We start from the raw sequence: 21776 nt of genomic DNA, 5'->3' as shown, positions 1-21776 counted from the left end.
TCCACATACATCTCCTGGAGAGCTCTGAGCCCGCTGTGGAGCCTAGCAAACTCCGCGTGTGTCTTAGAGAAGAACTTAGGGGCCTGATCAACCTCTAATTGCTCCCCGTCACCAACCTAGACCTAGACGTAACCCGACAACTGCCGTCCGACACATCTGCAGACCGACCAAACGAACTCTGTAATTTCTGCCCGCCCCAAGTTTTGTTTACAACTGTAATCGAAGCAAGCTTCTGACCTGCGCTGTACGAGCAGTGTAAGTAAACTATCTTTTTGCTTAACCAAAACGCGTCAGTACCTGATTCCACTCCAAGTGTCACAAGTACCCGCCCGCCGACTAGGGCTCCTAAGGCCCCGAACCCCGCGCCGCGGCTCTCGGCGGCGACATGGCGACGAGGATGGGATACGGGGAAGATGCAAGGGAGTTGGAATTAGTTAAAAACTGCCCATGGCGCAGTGGGGAGCGCCTGACGTCCGATTCGGATGATCTATGGGCACACATTGCCTACCATCAGGCTGGGGGAACAGGACCAAACGCAGTTACCGGTCATTTCTCTCTGAGGGGCGAAGCGGGAGAAGGAAAAGAGTGGAGTGCTAAGCTCGATGTAAGGGCCCTGGGCTGTGTTGTGGGCAGAACAGGGGTCATGTATAGACCATGGGACGAAGCGGGAATCCTGTCCCTACATCGGGTAAAAGCGGCGAGCGTAGCGGACCCGACCCCTCCCCAGGAGTTTGCCTGCTGCATCCGCCACGTAGGGGAGGGCGGGGAAGGAACACCTCCCGACAAGTTTAACTGCCCGACCATGGTACCCCAGTCACGCAGTCACGAACTGTTCACTCAGCTCCGTAAAAATTTAGAGACGGAGGGCCGCACCGCGACCAAATGGGCAGGCCCCAAATGGGACAAGGGAAAAATGATTAATGTTTTATTCCGCGCATTTGTCAATGCAACGCGTGATATTGAAAATCTAAGCAGCCAGTTAATAACTGCAGGCAAGGCCGCAGCAGAAGCAGCAGCGGCGGAACCCCTTAAGCAGCCGCTAGAAAATGGCACCGAGAAAAAAGTGAGTCGCCCGGAGGACCCGGAAAAGAAGGGCGGAGCTTTGAAAGAACAGGCGGGAATCCAGGTGATGGCCCCGCCCCTGGGGAGGCGCCGTCCCCAACGGTTCCACCCCCTTTTTGTAACTGCAACCAAAACCAGCTTCCCTCCAGCGCCGCCCTAGAGCTGGGGAGGAGCGAGGCGGCTCCAGGGCCGGTAGCCCCGCCGGCAGAATCCACACCACCTCCTTATGAAAACAGAAGAAAGGGCAGTGAGTCATTATATCCTGTTTTGCCCACTCCGCCCCCGGAGCCTCCTCCGACACAGGCCCTTCCCATAAGCATAGTTAAGTATACGACTAATCCACAGGGCCAAATCCAAGCAACCACTACGCTTCGTACCCGCAATCGAGCTGAAATGCAAGAGCTATTTAAAGAATCAAAAATTAAACCTGGAGAGACTTTAGCTGTTTGGCTCGGTCGACTAGTGGTCGAATTTGGCTCGGAATTACTGGGCCTAGAAGAGGCCTGCTTCCTCACCCGCCAAGCGGCGTGGAGTGGGGGACATGCTACTGATCTTGGATCAGTGCAAAGGAACACTGCTTGGAATATCCCACTGCCATCGCTTGTAGCAGGACAGATTGCACAAAAGTCCCATGTGTGGCATGATGGACGGCCAGAACCAACACCAGCTGAGCAGTTGCTATTGGCCATTATTGGAACGTCACACTGCACTTGGCAACCCGGACACCGACCACTGGGATTAACAGCGCAACAGGCCAACGGACCGTGGCCACACCGATACTTAACAAACCCCGGAACGGTCCCCACCACTCCGGAGGCCATGGAGGCCTGCGTAGAGGTTTACGGAGGGTCTCATGCTATTACCCTCCGCCTTCTCCTCACCCCACAGGTGGGCCAACAAGCCGGAAACATCCTAAGTCAACTCGGACGTCTTCAGGCCCTAATAAAAACAGCCAGGTCCTCAAAGAGCGTGCATTGGGCCACAGAACCGGACCCAAATTCAGCGTGCCCTATTGAACGTTGCGATGGGCCGTTTCAACTGGAACCAAAGCCACCACTAGAGAGGACAGCGAGAGAAAAAGCTATGTTCTGGTTCCTGTTGAACGAGTCCGGCCTCACCAAACAGCAACTGCGCGCCCCAAGGGACGAAGGACAGAAGGCACTTGCCGAGAAATTGGGCTTTAAGTACAACGAAAAGCCAAAAAACGAGTAATGGCCGCCGGTCGAACTGGTGGCCATGCTTCCAAGCCTGACCCCCTGGACTCACGTCCATACACCAGCCTCATTGTCTATAACCCCGCTAACCCCACAATGCAGCGCAAGATTTCTTTCCTCCTTGACACAGGGGCACAAGTCAATGTTATAACCCCTACGACACCTCATGAAAAAACCTCAAAAACCATCATGGTGCAAGGACTGAACGCAACAGCAGCTACCGCAAAAGCCAAATTCTGGGTAGTCAGTCACAACAAGCCGCTTGAGGCAGTCCTAGGGGGCATAAACATCCTAGGCATTCCCGGCATCAAGGCACTGCAGCTAAAAGAACAGATACTACAAGCCCTCCCACTCTCCGTTGCTGAGCCCGATCAACACCAACCTACCCTCTGCAATATATCGACATGGCGTTAGAAGCCAATCCCGACCAAGGATCCTTTGAAGGGGGTACTAGCTGAACTTCTGCAACGCCTTGAACAGCAAAAATGCATTCAACCGATAACAGCCAGCACTCGACTCTCACCGGGATGGGGAATCGCAAAGCCAGGAAAGCCTAACGAGGTCCGACTAGCGGTCGATTATCGCAAAGCTAATAGGCGATGCCAACCGCTCACGCAACCTAGTCCATCTACGCTGCCCCAATGCTTATATGAAATGGCGCAATTTCAAAAGGACATGTGGTTTGGGACAACTCTTGATCTCAAAGACATGTTCTTCTCCATTCCAATCAACGATGCCCAAGGGGTGTTGAACATGTGTGTCAATGGCACCATGTATAAGTGGACAGTCTGCCCGCAAGGGTACCGCAATGCGCCAGCGTTAGCCACAGGTGCCATGAGTGACACGCTGAAGAAATTCCGCACCTCCTACATTCTATGGGCCTGCTCGGACAGACAGTTTTATACTAACCTCCCAGCTACCTTAACAAGTGTTCAATGATTTCTGAGTACGGTGTTGCTCTGCCCTCCCTTAAATATTGATACATCACACCCGAGTAGTCTGGCCGTACTCCATCGCTATAAGCTGTCATGACCCAAAGGTCTGATTTTTTGTGTGTGCTCCAAGAGGAACATGAGCTGGCAGTGTGACGAAGCCATCAGAAAAGCTAACGGCACTTTATCATGCATCAGCAGATGCATGATGAACAGATCCAAGGAGGTGATACTTTCCCTCTAACGGGTGCTGGTCAGACCGCAGTTGGAGTACTGTGTGCAGTTCTGGGTGCCGCACTTCAAGAGGGATGCGGATAACCTGGAGAGGGTCCAGAGGAGGAGGGGTGGAGCCTCGTGGGACGGCATGGGAAGGTCCAGCCGGGAGTGGGGGGGAAAAAGACCCCTGAAGAGAAAGGAGCGTTGGCAGCGGAAGGGAGTCACTGGGAGGCCCCGGGGCAAGAGAAGGAGGCGGCAGGAGCGGCGGACCCTGAAGAGGCGGAAAATGGAGGCCAGGGGACAAAATGGAGGGTGAAGGTAACCCTCACCTTTGAGGGGTATGAGGGGAACAAGACTCTGAGGCGCGGAGACTTTATGGCCGAGGTCCTCTTTAAGACCCTCAAAGCGAATCCGAGGGACATGCACTGCGTGGTGGCCTTCGACAACAGGAAGGTCTGGAACGTGACTTTTGAGACTGAGAAATGTTATGCCGCCTTTTGGAAGGCGCATGAGGAGGCATTGGAACGAGGGGAGCTGGAGGGGTTGGTGTTCGATATGGGGCAGACGGCACGGGAGAGAGTGCTGTATACTAAGATGTTTTCAGACATGTTGCATAAGGATGACGTGAGAAGATGGTTGGAGCAGAGGGTGGAGAAGGTGACGTTTGTGGAAAAAGAGTATGATCGGTGGGGGATTTGGACCGGGGCATGGAGGGCAAAGGTGGTGCTCCATGAGGTGGTGGGGAGCCCAGGGGCGGTTAAGCACTTGGCTTCAGCGGTGCAAGTTGGGCCGCGTAGGGGATATGTGGTTTATCATGACCAGCCCAAGCTGTGCAATCGGTGCAGGCAAGAGGGGCACCTGGCGGCATTCTGCCGGCTCACAGTGTGTTATCGATGCAGGGGGCTGGGGCACACAGCTCAATTGTGTAAGGAGAGCTTTGTATATAAAGGTTGCGGGCAGGAGGGGCACATACAGCAGACGTGCCCCTCTTCTTACGCAAATAGAGTGCGGATGGCGGGGCGTCGTGAAGAGCGGGGTGGGGAGGAGAGAGAAATGGGGGAAGAGGAACAGCTGGGTGGGCTGGAGGAGGGAGGAGAGATGATTGTGGAGGAAACACTGGTGGAGGAAAGACCTGGGGAGGAGGAGGGTAAAGAGGAGATAGAAGAGGCAGTCATGGGGCTGCTGGAGGAGGAGGAGTTGGAGATGGAAGGAAAGAAGGGGGAAGAGGGAGAGGAGGGGGATGCGGCGTTGCAACAATTGAGGGATATGGTGGCGGAGTTGGAAACGGGACAAATAATGGGACAAACGATGGGTCAAACACAGGGGAAGGGGTGGGCAGAGCAAATGGAGGAGATGGAGGCAATTGAACAAGGGCGGGAGGGGAGTCTCAAGAAAAGGAAGAAACAAGGCGGGGAGGAAAGGGGGAAGAAGAAGTTGGGGTTGCAAACTGAGGGTGGGAAGGAAGAAGGGAAGGGGAAGGAGAAAGCGGAGAAGGAGGGCGAAGGGGAAAGGGAGGAAAGTTTGGGATTTCTGAGCCCAGGAGTGGTGGAGGGGTTAGTTGAACTACCTGGGATATGGAGGAAGGGGGTAGAGTTTTGGCTGGAGTCATCGGAGAGTGGGAGTGGGGAAGATGACATGATAGGGGACCTCCAGATCGGTAGCTATCTGGGAGACAGTGATCACCTTATAATAGAATTCAACATAAGACGGCAAGTGGGTGAACTAGTAGGGTGAAAGTGCTAGACTTTAGGAAAGCTGATCTCAATGCACTCAGGCGATTAGTCAAGGACGCACTGCAGAGTAGGAGTTTTGAAGGGATGGGAGCCCAAGAAGGGTGGCTGTGCCTAAAGGAAACGGTCCTTCGGGCACAAAGCAAGACGATCCCCGAGCGAGGCAAAAGAGGGAAAGGGGCCAGGAGGCTTCCATGGCTGACCAGAGAAATCCAGGGCAGCCGAAGGGCCAAAAGGGGAGCACATAAAAAGTGGAAACAGGGTGAGATCACTAAAGATGAATATACCTCCTCTGCTCGTGCTTGTAGGGAGGCAGTTAGGCGGGCCAAAGCTACCATGGAGCTGAGGATGGCAACCCAAGTAAAGGACAACAAGAACTTGTTTTTTAGATACATAGGGAGTAAAAGGAAGGCCCAGGGAGGAATAGGACCGCTGCTAAATGGGCAGAAGCAATTGGTGACAGATAGGGGGGACAAGGCTGAACTCCTCAACGAGTTCTTTGCCTCAGTGTTCCTAAGCGAGGGGCACGAAAAGTCTCTCACTGGGGTTGTAGAGAGGCAGCAGCAAGGCGCCAGACTGGCATGCGTAGATCCTGAGATGGTGGAAGAACTGGATGCCTTTAAGTCGGCAGGCCCGGATGGGCTCCATCCGAGGGTGCTGAAGGCACTGGCCGACGTCATTGCAGAGCCACTGGCGGGAATATTCGAATGCTCGTGGCAAACAGGCCAAGTCCCGGAGGACTGGAAAAGGGCTAACGTGGTCCCCATTTTCAAAAAGGGGAGGAAGGAGGACCCGGGCAACTATAGGCCGGACAGTCTCACCTCCATCCTTGGTAAAGTATTTGAAAAAATTATCAAGGCTCACATTTGTGAGAGCCCGGCAGGACAAATTATGCTGAGGGGAAACGAGCATGGGTTTGTGGCGGGCAGATCGTGCCTGACCAACCTAGTCTCTTTCTATGACGAGGTTACGAAACGCCTGGACACAGGAGGAGGGGTGGATGTCGTATACTTGGACTTCAGGAAGGCCTTCGAAAAGGTATCCCACCCCATACTGGTGAACAAATTAAGAGGCTGTGATGTGGATGACTGCACAGTCCGGTGGGTGGCGAATTGGCTAGAGGGTCGCACCCAAAGAGTCGTGGTAGATGGGTCGGTCTCGACCTGGAAGGGTGTGGGCAGTGGGGTCCCGCAGGGTTCGGTCCTTGGACCAATACTCTTTAATGTCTTCATCAGCAACTTGGACGTGGGAGTGAAATGTACTCTGTCCAAGTTTGCAGATGACACAAAGCTATGGGGAGAAGTGGACACGCCGGAGGGCAGGGAACAGCTGCAGGCAGACCTGGATAGGCTGGACAAGTGGGCAGAAAACAACAGGATGCAGTTCAACAAGGAGAAATGCAAAGTGCTGCACCTAGGGAGGAAAAATGTCCAGCACACCTACAGCCTAGGGAATGACCTGCTGGGTGGCACAGAGGTGGAAAGGGATCTTGGAGTCCTAGTGGACTCCAAGATGAACATGAGCCGGCAGTGTGACGAAGCCATCAGAAAAGCCAATGGCACTTTATCGTGCATCAGCAGATGCATGACAAATAGGTCCAGGGAGGTGATACTTCCCCTCTATAGGGCGTTGGTCAGACTGCAGTTGGAGTACTGCGCGCAATTCTGGGCGCCACACTTCAAGAAGGATGCGGATAACCTGGAGAGGGTACAGCGAAGGGCAACTCGTATGGTCAAGGGCCTGCAGACCAAGCCCTACGAGGAGAGACTAGAGAAACTGGACCTTTTCAGCCTCCGGAAGAGAAGGTTGAGAGGCGACCTTGTGGCTGCTTATAAGTTCATCACAGGGGCACAGAAGGGAATTGGTGAGGATTTATTCACCAAGGCGCCCCCGGGGGTTACAAGAAACAATGGCCACAACCTAGCAGAGAGCAGATTTAGATTGGACATTAGGAAGAACTTCTTCACAGTTCGAGTGGCCAAGGTCTGGAACGGGCTCCCAAGGGAGGTGGTGCTCTCCCCTACCCTGGGGGTCAAGAGGAGGTTAGACGAGTATCTAGCAGGGGTCATCTAGACCCAGCACTCTTTCCTGCTTATGCAGGGGGTCGGACTTGATGATCTATTGAGGTCCCTTCCGACCCTAACATCTATGAATATGAATCTATGAATCTATAAGAGGTGTGGGGGGGGGGAAGTTTTTTTTGTTTCTGCTGATTGCAATGGAAGGGGCATTTTGTGTTGTCTCCTTGAACGTGAGAAGCCTTTCATCTAAGAAAAGGTGGGAAAGGGTGGGAGGGTATTTGAGGGCATTAAGGGCTGATATTATTTGTTTACAAGAGTGTGGGATTGGGTGGGAAGGGGATTATGGGGTGCTGCGGAGAAGATGGGATAAGGGAAGATCGTGGTGGGCGGGGGCAGGTGGGAATAAGGCAGCGGGGGTGGGGATTTTAGTGAACGAAACACAGGTGAGGGTGATTGGGATGGAGGTGTTAATTGAGGGGCGACTGCAACACATGAGGGTGGAGGTGGGGGGGAGAAGGTGGGGGTGTTCAATGTCTACGCACCAGCGGTGAAGGAGGAGCGGAGGGAATTCTTTCAGAAATTGGCAATATGTGGGGGAGGGGGAGGGAAGAAGGTGTTTGTAGGGGACTTTAACTGTATTATTGAGGGAGGGGATAGGGAAGGGGGGGTTGGCCGGGGAAGTTGGAAAAGAGGGGAGGGGGGGCGGAGTTGGAGAGGGATATAACGGAGGAAGAGGTGAGGGAGGTGCTGGGGCAGATGAAGAAGGGGAAGACGCCAGGTTTGGATGGGTTGCTGGCTGAATTCTATGAGAGGTTTTGGGGGGTGGGGGGGGGGACGTGGTGGAGGTGTTCCGGGAGGTGATGGGGTCAGGGGTGGCGGGGGAGGGGTTTGCAGTGCAGGTGGTGGTGTTACTGCACAAAAAGGGGGATAGGGAGTTGTTGAAGAATTGGAGACCGATCACGTTATTGAACGTAGACTATAAGTTGTTTTCAAGGGGCTGGCGACAAGGATGGGGAAGGTGATGGGGGAGGTGGTGGGGGAAGACCAGACGTGTGCGGTGAAGGGTAGGAGGTTGGGGGATACGCAGTGGGTGTGGAGGGATATGTTGGAGTACGTGGGAGAGAGGGGGTGGAAGGTGGTGGTGGGCAGAGAGCCCTGTATAGAGGGGCGAGGAGCAGAATCTTGGTGAAGGGGTGTTTGGGAGAGGAATTCAGGGTGGAAAGAGGGGTGCGCCAGGGGTGCCCCCTTTCTCCGGGGCTGTTTGTGTGCGGCATAGAGCCGTTGGCACAGAGGGTGAGGAGGGATGGGAGGGTGAGAGGAATGTCGGTGCTGGGGGGAGAAGATTTGAGGGTTACATTATATATGGATGACGTGATGTTTATAGTGCGGGATGAGGGGTCTCTGAGGAGGGCGGTGGAGGGAATTAAGGAATATGGGGAGGCAGCGGGGCCACGGGTGAACGAGGGGAAAAGCAGTTTGTTGGCGGTGGGGGAGTGGACCGGACTGGAGGAGGTGGGGTGGCGGGTGGAGAAGGAGGGTTTGAAGGTGCTGGGAGCGTATATGGATGTGAGGGGGAAGGGGGAACGGGCGTGGGAGGAGTTCGAGGGAGGGTGAGGAAAGTGGTAGGGATATGGGGAACGAGCAAGCTGTCGTTCAGGGGGAAGGTGGGGATTATGGAGCAGTTTTTGTTGCTGACAATTCTGTTTGCGGCAATGGTGTACCCGCCCACCTGGTTGCAGGAGAGGTGGGTGCAAAGGGAAACGTGTCTCTTTTTTTGGAGTGGGCAGACAGAGAGGGTGGCGAGGAGGGAGGTATATATATAAGGGGGAGGACTTGGGAGGCTGGGGCGTGCCGGAACTAGAGGTGTTTCTGTACGTGCACTTTTGGAAAGGGGTGGTGAGAGTTGCGGGGCCTGGAGGGGAGGAAAGTGGGGGCAATGTGTAGATATTGGGCGGGAAGGTATTTGAGGAGGTTGGGGTTATAAGCGGGGAGGTGGACAGGGTTGTGGGCCGAGAGACCGGCCAAGTGGTATGCACGGGGGTGGGGCTTCTTGAGGGCAAAGGGGCTGGAGGGTCAGAGTAGGCGAACGCCAGGGTTCGGAGGACGGAACGTGGAGCAACACCCCCAGGTCTCAAGGACGCCCTGATCCACTGACGAGAACGTTCGAGGCACGGAGACCCCAGCTAGGGCGGAACGGCGACTGCGGATCCCGGAGGACCCTCCCAGGAGGGTAGACCAGCGACCCCGAGCCAGCGAAGAACCCTGACGCACCCCCCCACCACGATGTCGGGACCCCAAGAGGCGGCGGCGGACCCCCGACCATCGATCGACCCCCGGAGGCAGAGAGAGTCTCAGAGCCCGGAACCCCGGCTGACGAGAGCCGCCTCCCGGCGGAGGACCCCGGAGCCCGAGGACGCCCCCCGGATGACGACGGAGCACCCCGAGCGACAGCGGACCCCTCCGGACCCCCATGGCACCTCGGTGACAACGGCGGGCCCCGAACGGCGGCGACCCCTGGACCCCGGCAGTCCCAAAGATGCCCCCCCCCCGAGTCTCCCCATGCTGGTGGAGGAGCCCCGAGCCCCACTGACACCGGACCCCCCCACGGACGACCCAGGGGAAGGAGCAGACGTGACAGTGCTCATGTTCCTCCTCTTCCCTCTTCCGGACAAGCTGTTCTGCCCGACCTGCCACCCGCCGAGACAGTACAGGTCGCACGGTGACATGAACAAACACCTGCGGCGCTTCCACCAGCTGCGCCTAGCTTTTTACTGCTCCCTCTGCGGCACCGAATACGAGGCCTTGAAGCTCCTCAAAAACCACCAAGGTATGCCAAGGCCACGGAGCCGAGAGGAGACCCGGCACGCTGGTGAGGTCCGTCGCCCCGGCCCGGCACACCCAGGCCGTGGCGCGGAGACCCGCCAGACCAGCCACCCCGCCGACAACCCCACCGGACCAGACCTCCAGGGACCGCCCAACGGAGAGACCTGTCCTGACAACGCCACCGTGCAGGCCTCCGCCCAGGGACCCCCGACCGGACACGACACCCTGGCCATGTCATTCGTGCCCACGTGGATGAAGAGCATGAGGCAATAGTCAGACGGACGGACAAGCCTGGGGATCCTCTCCACAACGTCTTGGATGCGGGACCCAGGGAGACAGCAGACCTCTTGGGCTAACACAGGGGTGTCCAACCTTTTTGAATGTGGGGCCGGATCACGAACTTTTTATCACCCAGTGGGGCTGGCAAGCCATATTCAAAGACCACACAGAAAGTGGTATCACATCAGAAAGTGATGTCACGTGACCTTTGACACCAATGAAGTTGCAGGAAGTGACAATCAAATGGGTCTGGAAATGTGGTTTAAAATCCAAAATAAAAACAATATAAAAGCAAGAAAGAAATAATACCAAACACTTGACTAAAATAAACGCTTTCTCTTCTACTCACTTCTCAAAGAATGAAAGAGGCATAATGCAACTCAACAGATCCAACGTGGAAAAGATATCAGCCAGTGGAAACTAATCAAAGCAACAAAATATGGGCATTTTTGAGAATAATCTTCAAAAAGATTTACTTTTCCTTAATTAATAACTTGTTAGCAACACATCTTTAACCAGTAGTAATAAGTTGAACGCCCAATCCCGCACAAAGAGAAACAGAAGAAAACACAATCCAAACACTGGACAGGATTTTTACAAAGTTTTTTACTTGCTCCAAACTGACATTGGAGCCCAGATCCTTCATGCTCTATTCTTGAACATATTCATAGATTCATAGATGTTAGGGTCGGAAGGGACCTCAAGAGATCATCAAGTCCGACCCCCTGCATAAGCAGGAAAGAGTGCTGGGTCTAGATGACCCCAGCTAGAATTGTTCAGTCTTAAACAAGCATACAGCACAGCTATCCAGTGAGGTTCATAATTAGGGACATTCGGTTACAACAGGAACTATCCAGGCAAAAAAAGAGACAGGTGGCAATACAACTGTTGTCAAGTCTCAAGAAACCAAGCATGCTCCAACCCACACTGTAAGTGTACAGAAACAGTGTAAAAACAACGTGTACAAGTCTACTCTTATTAACTTTCTGAAAACTACAATGAACACTGATTTCTTTAGTGATACCTGGCATTGTTTTTGCTTGCACAAGTTATCAATATCTGCTGGCACACTTGATGTGGCGATGCGGAGTATTCCAGGTAAATGTCCGTCTGTCAAAAGTGATCTTGATTTTGCTTTTATGTTCTTCATTCTTGAGAAAAGCTGCTCGCAGCAATACGTGCTGCCAAACAGTGCAATGAACCAAAGTGCATGATTCAAGAGATTTGGGAAAGAGTGCCACGTAACATAGTGACTAGAACATGTCAGTAGGTCACGTTCTGCAAAAGCTCTCTTCAAGGCACCGTTATTTGGGATGTCAGTTAGTGCCATGTGGAACGTGTCGGGGCATCGGTGGCATCCGCTCCAAATGGATCTGCAAACAGCTTCAGCTCATCGCTGCGTTCCCTGAAATCCGCACATCTTTGTTTGAATTCATCCAGCAGACGGCCGACCAATGCAGAATACGTGTCATGGGTCACAGTCTCAGCACATCTTGTTAATAGTATTGTGAAATGGGTGACATTCTTCTTATTCAACTGTTTCTGAAACAATTCGAGCTTACGAATGAAGGATTGGATGTGTTCATACAGTCTGTTGACAAATTGATCCTTCCCTCGTCATTTTAGATTCAAATCTGCAAGATACTTGGTGATGTCAGCTAGGATGCCAAGTCATCATCATCGTCCATGAAGCCAGCATCTTTTCCTTTGTCTGTCATGAAGGTTTTAATTTCGTCAAGCAGTGACGAGTATCTGGCTAGTGTGGCTGCCCTGCTGAGCCAACAAACTTGGCAGAAGTAAATAACGTCATCATGGTCCGATCCTATCTCGCAAGAAATGCTTGGGATGTCTATGATTAAGCCCCTTTGACCTGATGGAACTGACTGTAGAAACCACCTTTTCCATCACGTCTCATCCCCAGGGCCTTTGCACACAGCTGTTCCTGGTGAAGGACGCAGGGATGTGTGATGACATCCTGAGGCACGGACTTGACCAGTAAACTGACAGATCCATCGTGCTTGCCTGTCATCGCAGGGGCGCCATCCGTTGTTAGACCACAGAGTTTGTCCTCTGGAAGACTGAACTCCAACAAGACACACTTGACTTCATTGAAAATGTCCTGTCCTGCCGTTTTGCCTTTCATTGGACACAAGTCGAGCAGTTCCTCAACAACATGCAATGGTTTGGTCACTCCTCGTGCAAAGGTTGCAGTTGAGCTGTATCACTCACCTCTGTGCTTTCGCCAACCCCCAAGCTGTAAAACTGACAGGCACCGGGTCTTTTCATCAGTGAATCTTCAATGTTTCATGCCATGTCGTCTACTCTTCTAGCAACCGTCTGATGGGAAAGGCTGATATTCTCCACCATTGACTGTTTATCAGGGAATACCTCAGATGTAAATATGCCCAAGGAATCTTTCACAAATTCTCCATCAGACAGTGGTTTCCCTCTCTTAGCTATTGCCCCGGATATCAAGAAACGGACCTTGGTCTCTGCCTCAGACTTCTGCCTCGCAGCTCTGAAAAAAGACGGCTGCCCGTTCATGCTCTGTGTTAGAGAGTTCACCCGATCAAGTCTGATCTGACCCACCAGGCTCTCACGTTTCTTTGCAGGTTTTGCAGAATAATGCGCTTCACGTTGCACTCCTTGCAGACAGCTACTTTCTCTTGGCAAATCAGACACAGGATGTTCCCGTTTTGTTCAGTAACAAAAAAATCAGTGGTCCAACTATCTTTGGAAACTTGACATTCAGCATCAATTTTTCATTTCCTCTCATTCACCATTTTTTGAGCATAGCGTAGGCCCTGTAGCTAATAGAGCCAAAATTAATTTTAGTCATAGAAAAACTAGTTTGGCAGAGACAGGTGAAGTTAAAAACAACTCACCAGTTCAAGATCACCATTTGATTACTATATAATAATATTGTGGTATCAATATGGACCCTCACCCATCATGTATACTCATAACGTGGAAGGTACAGCCTGACATGTGCAGGTGCTGCCATTATATGCCAAGTGCAACCTCAAATGCCGATGGGGAGTCAGGGCAGGACTAGGACCTTTGTCTCCTGGTGCCAGTCCCAGTGTCTCTGTCTCATGGCTGGGGCAGCCCAGCCATTACTGGGTTTGGGTCCCATATGGGCAGCGCTGTCAGCTAGCACCACAGCCAGCCAGTTGTTATAACCCAAGACAAACACCCCTTTACACCCTCTGTCCTGGGCCAGAGAGACCCTGCCTGTGCAGCCCTCCTGCAAGGTTCATGGGAGCTGCTGGTTTATTTCATAGAGTTTATTTCATAGACATTTGGGCTGGAAGGGACCCCGCAGGATCACTTAGTCCAGCCCCCCGCCCCGGGGCAGGAAGTCAGCAGGGATCATAGGATCCCAGCAAGATAAACACCCAAATGTGTCTTGAAGGCGTTCAAAGTGGGTGCTTGAACCGCCTCCGGCAGCAGTCTATTCCAAACCTTGGGGGCTCGGACAGTGAAGAAGTTCTTTCTTATGTCCAGCCTGAATCGGTCGCAGCGGAGTTTGTGACCGTTCGATCTTGTCATCCCTTGGGGCGCTCTGGTGAACAGATGTCCCCCCGGATCCTGATGAGCACCCCTGATAAATTTACAGGTGGCCACCAGATCACCCCTGACCCTGCGCTTTTCCAGGCTGAAGAGCCCCATGGCTCTCAGCCTCTCATCACAAGGTCTGTTTTCCTGACCTCTGAACATGCGCGTGGCTCTCCTCTGCACCCTCTCAAGCTTCTCCACATCCTTTTTGAATTGTGGCGCCCAAAGCTGGATGCAGTACTCCAGCTGCGGCCTCACCAAGGCAGAGTACAAGCGGAGAATGACGTCCCGGGGTTTGCTTGAGAAGCATCTGTGGATGCAAGCCAGCGTTTTGCTCACTTTACTAGCCGCAGCATCACACTGAAGGCTCATGTTCATCTTGTGGTCAACCATGACCCCCAAGTCCCTTTCATCTGTACTGCTAACCAACGTACCATTACCGAGCCTATAAGCATGCTGCAGGTTTTTCTGCATCCCATAAGCATGCCGCGTCCTATAAGCATGCCCCTCACCCGCATGGCCCTGCTCACAATGGTGACCACACACACAGCCCCAGCGCTGCGAGCCCAGAGCGCGGGATCTGGCAGCAAGCCAGGACACGTGTCACAGGATCCCGCCTGCCGAGGACCCCCGACCCTGCCCTGTCGACTGCCTGCGCCAGGTGCCGCGCCCCGTTCCCGCTGAGCCTGGTCCCAGGAGCTGACCAGGATGCCAGGGGCAAAGGAGCGGAGCCAAAGGAGCCGTAGCAGGCACTTGGTGAGCTGCATGGCGGCCCGTGGGCCGTATGTTGGACAAGCCTGGGTTAGAGGGTCTTGCCCCTCCGCTCACAATCAGACCGACTCCATATTTGGGCTCACAAAGAAATTTGACCCCATGGTCAGATTGGTATGGGCTGGGGGGGCGAGGGGGCTGCCTTCCTCTGTGGGGGCATGGAGATCTACCCGAGATCTTTCGAGTGACTATTAACAACATTTTGCAGAAGCAGGACGTTGGCTGCCACGTTCCCCATGTGTTACCTGTGGCAGGTTAGGGCCTTAAGGCTTGTGTGGTGTCAGGGTTGGGGGTAGTTTTACTAGGAGGTTGCATTATGGATCTGCATAGGGTGGCTCAGATAAGGACGATTCGCCTCAGGCAGGGGGTTGGACTAGGTCACCTCTGGAGATCCCTCCTGGCCCGAGTTCTGTTCTGCGAAATCCAGGCAGGGTCGCTACGCGTTCTGCCAGACTGTGCCAAACTGGACAGGTTTAAAATGCGACCTGAGGAAGGGCACTTGGGCTAAGAAAACACTGTCCAAAACCCCAAGGCTGAATCGATTCAACCTTTGCAGATTAGGCTGAACCAATAAGCACGTGAACAGACGTTCATTTTGATTCTGGAAATGCAGCCATATGTCTGCAGTGCTCAGGCCAGAAACCGGGGGAAGCTACAGCATGTTTCCCTGCCTGGCTGGAGCAGACAGCCTGCACAAGGCTAGCCCTCTCACCCTGGGGGGTAGGGGAGTGCAGGGGGGGTTGAGTTTGAATTTGGAGGGGAACTGGGACAGAAGTTCAGTAAACCAATTTCACCTAAATAAATTAAGTCTCATATTACATTCATCCAGGTTTATCTTAAACCAGTTTTGGCCATTTTGAAAGCAGTTTATGTACACTGAACTGCTGTTGTGTTACAGATCTGAACTGGTTTCCAATCACTTATACCGGTTTATGTGCAACTTGTCCTTAGCCTTGATGACCAAAGGCTTGTCCAACACATCTGTCAACTATGCACTGGTCAAACAAAAGACATCACAGAAATCCTTGACTTTTTAAAATGAAACTTTGGGTTTTAAAATTTCGGGAGGTGTACATGTCAGGTAGAGTCTCTAGCATGAGAGCTGCATGGCATGGACTCGAGACAATAGCCTTACAAATGCCAGCTGTGAACACACGAAGCATACAATATGGGATAGGTTTTTACCCCTGTAACAGAACGGGCCTTCAGCTCTAGACAGACAGGGTTCTGTGGGTGGATGTGATATCTTAAGCTATCAATTTAGTTGGTCTAATAGAAGATATGACTTCCACCCAAACAACCGTGTCTGCCTGCGGCCTTAGATCAGCATGGTTACAGCCAACAACCCTTCAAATCTAGTTGCTCAACTTGGGCCAACTTATAGCAAGTTTGACTACTTTATTTACCCAGGTAACTGTCTCGGACGGCCGGAACCGACTCGAGGTGATATACAAATTGCTCGGTCGTTTGGGCGGGCTGGTGAATGGAGAGGCAGGCAAAGCGTATTGGTTGCAAAAAACTTTACTTACGCCGCTAGTAGCTGCGACGCAGGTGGTCCGGTCGCTTAAACAACTCCACTAGTTGCTCCAGCTGGCAAGGCTCAGGCCAGCGAATCTGTCCACAAATTAAGCCGGCAGGGAAAGGGTACGTCGAAGGATTGCGCTCGGCGACGGGGAGAAGAATCGATAGGTGATCAGGCTATCGATCAGCTCAGCCGCAAGTCAGATATCTTTAGAGGCACTCTGCAGCGTGCTCAAAGTTCTCCGACTTGGGCGGAAGTCGCAGAACATTTTACACGGCTAACAAGCCAATCGCTAGCCGCCACGTAGGAATAATTTAGAACTGGCCAATAGTGGGACACAAATTTGCATGCGAATGGCGGGAACTCTCTTGCACCGGGGTTTTCTGTTGCAGCAGAAAACTTTTGCTGTGCAAGAGACTCTCGTGGCGGGAAAACTCCATCGTGTCGAGGCACCAAAATCATTGGGTTGCGACATGCCCCCTTGCCGACGGCACAATTGGGATTTTAGACACACGAGCACGTTATAAGGAATTTTTGTTTCAGGATTCACTGACCTGACGGAGCTTAAGCGACCAACATATATATATATATATATAAACAAACAATTTTACAGACCGGTCTTTTTAACAAACTATACAATACAATAACTTAAACATATAACAACAACTATTAGTCATCGTCTGATTGGAGAACATCTGTTTGGGACTCCCCTCGTTTATTAGTCAGTGGAATACGGCTCATAACGAAGTACTGGTCGCAAAACATCCGTCTTCTCCCACAGCAGACAATGCCAATTAAAATACTTCCAAGTATTAGAAGGATAATTCCACCCACTACACTAGCGAAGATGGTATCCCACTTGCGTTCCTGTATTATTGTTAGGGTGAATGCTGATGCTAAACCCGGAACGCTATTAGTTAAAGATACCATGAAACCGTGGGTGATCGTGTGGTAGTGATGGTGGAGAGATCTAATACATGAATAGTTTTTTGATCGCTTCCTTGACCAAGGGAATTTGTCACCCCACAAATGTAAGTCCTGCCATGATTGTAGGTTAGTGAGCTATTAAAATGCAGGGTATTGTTTACAACCAGTAAGCCTTTAGGCCATCGTCCATCTATTCTGGCCCAGGTAAACTTTACAGGCGGCGGGTTAGAATTAGCATTGCACTTAAGTTGAACATTTCTTTGTCTAACAAGCCAATTTCTATTATAGCCAGTTATTGACACTTCAGGAGCATATTGGATGTCTAGTACGTGAGAATACCTTATTTCCCTGCCCAAAGCTGGGTGTTTCACGATACAAGTTATACGCCTTCCCCTCGCAAATTTAGTGGGAATGATCTTATATCAGCTTATAACTGTTACCGTTCTATTTGGAAAGGAAATTAAACTATTCTCTATTTTACCAAAATCTCTTTCCCAACTTATATTTGCAGCGGGTTTCCCAGTGGCTGCTGTACAGATAGCTGCCACTGTCCAATTTTCACCATCTATGAAGGGAGTTGGTTCCTTTGTAAAGCTCACGGTGGGTTCGACAATTACAGTTATAGTTGTTAATGACTCTGCATTTCCTAATGGGAATGTGACTGCTTTGCATTTATATGTTCCTTCATCATAGAAACTCACATTATTTAGGTTGATTTTTATATCATTGAACAAAGAGGTTTTAAATTACACTCTTTCAGGGTATTCTTTTTGAATAGAAAACCCATATTCAGGATGATGCACAAGAATAGTTTGCGCACTTTTCTCATGCAATTTTTCCCACAAAATTTGTATTATGGTTTCATTCATGTCAATTATACAACACCATTCACGACCGAATCAAGGACATGTCAGAAGACATACGCGAACAAGTAGTGGAGCAAGTCAAGAAAAGTCTGGTAAAATTGGCTTGCAGTCGGATGAATCAACTGATGTCTCAAATTGCGCACAACTTCTCGTTTTTTGCTCGATATGTGCATGAGAATCATGTCAAAGAAGAATTTCTCTTTTGTGAACTGCTGAAAGAAACAACGAAGGCAGCAGACATTATGGCTACGATGAATGAATTTTTTCCTTTTTTCCAGCCTTCCCTAGGACCTTGTAGGAGCTATTTGTACTGATGGTGCTCCTGCTATGTTGGGGAAATATTCAGAGTTCACCGCTCTCGTCAAAAAGGTGAATCCAAATGTGATCTCTAGTTATTGCATCCTCCTCCCTCTTATTTGAAAGACGTGTTGGATGTTGTCATCCAGGCTGTCAACTTGATCAGAGCAAGGGCATTGAATCACTGCATGTTCAAAGCGCTGTGCAAAGGAAGCGGTTGGGTCTGAACACACTGTACTTCTGCTTCACACAGAAGTACGCTGGTTATCCAGACAAAAAGTTCTGAAAAGAGTTTTTGAACTTTGAGATTAATTGAAATGTTTCTGCATGAAAACAGATCAATTCTGCTTCAGTGTTTCATAAGTCCGAACTTTGCGGGTTGTTTGCCATCCCTCGCAGATGTGTTCACAATTCTAAACTCATTGACATTTCAGTCCAAACTCGTTGAACATTTCAGTCCCAGGTGAAGAAGTACTATCTAGGAGGACAAAAAAGTCAAATGCTTTCAAGAGAAGTTGGCTCTCTGGGGAAGAAGAGGGAATTCCAGTAACTTCGCCAATTTTCCTCTCTTCGATGAAATCACTTTAGATCCAGTGCATCCAGGGGGACCATGAGTCCGTGAGAGTATTATTAGGTAGACAAGGTTCTTTGGGTGAATCTGATCTTTTGTCAGACCAACTTAAATAGTTGGAAAAAAAATTTTAAGCCAGCTTTTGGGTTCAAAAACCATTTGTCGGGCTGAGGAAGTTTCAGCAATTGGCGTGCGCTCTTCCTGGATGGAACGAAGACCAACACGAATACAACCTACACCCCGAGAGTATTATTACGCATCTTGAAAATCTGAAAGTCACCACAGAAGGAATTATCCCAACTATTCCGGTAGCTGACATTTGGGTAAGGAGCCTTTTTACTGCTTCTCTTGAACAAATCAGTGATGCCGACCTGGCAAAATATCTGCTACTTGATTTGCGCAATAATCAGAAACTTTGTGTCGATTTTGAATCAATGAAATTGGATCGATTGTGGTGCAGACTTGGGGAGGCATATCCCACTGGGACCAAGCGAGCTTACCAAGTTCTAGCGCCGTTTGTCACAACCCATCTCTGCGAGTCGGGGTTTTCAGTGCTTTTTGCAAAAACCAAAGCGAGGAACAAACTGAAAGCTGAACATGACGTGCGTGTGGCGCTCTCGAAAATGTCGCCTAGAATTAAAACGTTGGTTGATAGTAAGCAGCAGCACTGTTTGCACTAATAAGTTTGGGCATGTTTTGCCATTTGACACCAAGTGGTGTTTTTTTGCACTTTTTATGTGCATTGAATAAATGAACCTTGTTTAAAATGAAGAAGTCTTTGTATGAGTATCTTGCTGTTTTTATAATACATGAGTATTGACAGGTCAAGTTAAAGCTTTGTTGCTTGGGTAACCCTGACCGTAGTCTAGATACAACTTCCAACCCACGTTTTGAAAAGAAATGCTTAAAAATAGTAAATAAATAAATAAAAATCAACCCTCTCAGAGCGTAAGGTACTATCTGTGATTTGCCTCGTGGTATGGCCTCAAGTCCCTCATTGATAGCAATGCCTCGTGTTAGAGGCCGTATGCTGAAGCCATGGCTCCTTCCCTTAAAAGCAGCTTTCCCCCGAGCAGCGCACAAGCAAAACAGTGCCTGTGCGGCGGGGGTACGCTGGCACGCGCATTTTGGAGCGAGCGGTTAGGAGTCAAGGAGATCTCTTTCAAACCATGGAAGTGGAGAGCAACTCTTGACTATAACAAATCAGCATAACGGCTGTGGGACGCTCGAGTCACCTGGTCACTCTGCTCCTGCCGGCCCGCGCAGCGCCTCCCAGCCAATGAACGGCGGCATGGAAAGATTAAGCTCCCGCCCCTTCTCTGGCCCCGCCCCCGCCCTGCCGGCCCGGGGGGCGTGGCCTGGGCGAAGGCGCGCCTGCGCCGTGCGCGGGACACGCAGTGCAGGAGCGGCCGCGGAGGAGCGCGGAGCTCCGCCCCAGGGGGCGTGGCCTAGGTGGGGTGCGCGGGACCCGCTGTGCGGGCGCGGAGGAGCGCGGCGCTGCGGCCGGGGGCAGCGGCGGGGGGAGGCGCAGCTCCGCTCCGGGCTCGGGCAGGGGCTCGAGATGCGCCCGGGGAGGCAGCGCGGAGCCGCCCGCCCGCCCACACGGCGCTGCACGTGCCCCGAGCCGGCATGCGGGAGCCCCGGGGCCGCCTGCTCCTTCCCTCCCCACCCCGGGGACCCGCCTTCTCAGCGCCTCCTGGATGCTTAGTCTCTCACATAAGGACCTGGATTTAGGGCTGGGATCACAGCTAGAAATCCTTCTTGGGCCAGCCCACGCCATGCCTCTGTGGCACGTGGGACTCTCCTGGTTATCTCTGCAGAGTCCTGCCCGTCCCAGGAAACGGTTTGGCTGTGCCAGGCTGCCAGCTGATCATCCACCCAGACGCCACCAACTACAGGGGCCTGAATAAAGAACTGGGATTTGGGCTGCGATCAGAGATGGAAATGCTTGTTGGGCCACCCCACGCTGTCACTCTGTGGTACCAGTGGACTCCCCTGGACATCCCTGACCACAGCTTGCCTGGCCCAACTCGTGGCTTGGCCCTGCCAGGATGCCAACGGACAGCTCCCCCCAGCCACGGTACTAAGTACGTGGGTTTGAGTAAGGAACTGGATCTTGGGCTGGGATTATGGTTGGAAATCTGTTTTGGGCCACCTCACAGCATGTCCCTGTTGCACCAGGGGACTCTCCTGGTCTTCTCTGACCAGAGTCATAGTATCATAGTACTTGGGGGTGGAAGGGACCTAAACAGCTCATCAGGTCTGACTCCCTCCCTCAGGCAGGAATGGGTGCCAGGATCATGTCACCCCAGCCAAATATCTGCCCAGCCTCCTCTTGAAGACGCCCAAGGTAGGAGAGCACCACCTCCCTTGGGAGCCCATTGCAGAGCCTGGCAGCCCTAAGTGTGAAGTAATGTTTCCTGGTGTCCAGCCTGAACCTTTTCTCTAACAATTGGAGGGTGTTATTCCTAGTAACCCTGGGGGTGCCTGGGGGGAACAGAGCTTCCCCCAATTCTCTCCAGTCCCCCCTGGGGAGTTTGTAAACTGCCACCAGATCCCCTCTCAGTCTTCTCCTGTGGAGGCTGAATAGGTTGAGACCTTCTAACCTGTCTCTGTAGGGCCTGCCCTGCTGCCCCATGAGAAGTGAAGATGCTGGGGATTGAACCCAGGACCTCATACATGCAAAGCATGCGCTCTACCACTGAGCTACATCCCCTTTAGCAGTCTAAGACATCCCCTTGCTGTCCTGCCTGACTGAAGACATGGTTTGGCTGTGCCAGGCCATGAACTGGCAGCCCCCACAAATACTGTCCTAAGTATATGGGCTTGAATAAGGAACTGGGTTTGGGGCTGGGTTGACGACAGGAAATCCTCTTTGGACCACACCACACCATGCCTCTGTGGCACTGGATACTATCCCACACCCCCCAACCAGAGTCTTGCCTGGCCCAAAGTGCAGTTTTTGCGTGCCAAGCTGCCAACTGCCA

At 51.9% G+C, this 21776-nt stretch overlaps 1 non-coding gene across 1 annotated transcript; it reads right to left on the bottom strand.

Annotated features, from left to right (window-relative positions):
- Positions 1-21433: 21433 nt before the first annotated feature.
- TRNAA-UGC (transfer RNA alanine (anticodon UGC)) lies at positions 21434-21505 on the bottom strand. The gene has a single exon. It is a non-coding gene; the product is annotated as a tRNA-Ala (tRNA).
- Positions 21506-21776: the final 271 nt, after the last annotated feature.

The sequence above is a fragment of the Alligator mississippiensis genome, chromosome 1 (genome assembly GCF_030867095.1).
Source record: "Alligator mississippiensis isolate rAllMis1 chromosome 1, rAllMis1, whole genome shotgun sequence".
Classification (NCBI taxonomy): Eukaryota; Metazoa; Chordata; order Crocodylia; family Alligatoridae; genus Alligator; species Alligator mississippiensis.
Note: the sequence above shows the minus strand (reverse complement) of the source record. Positions and strands in the feature narration are given on the sequence as shown.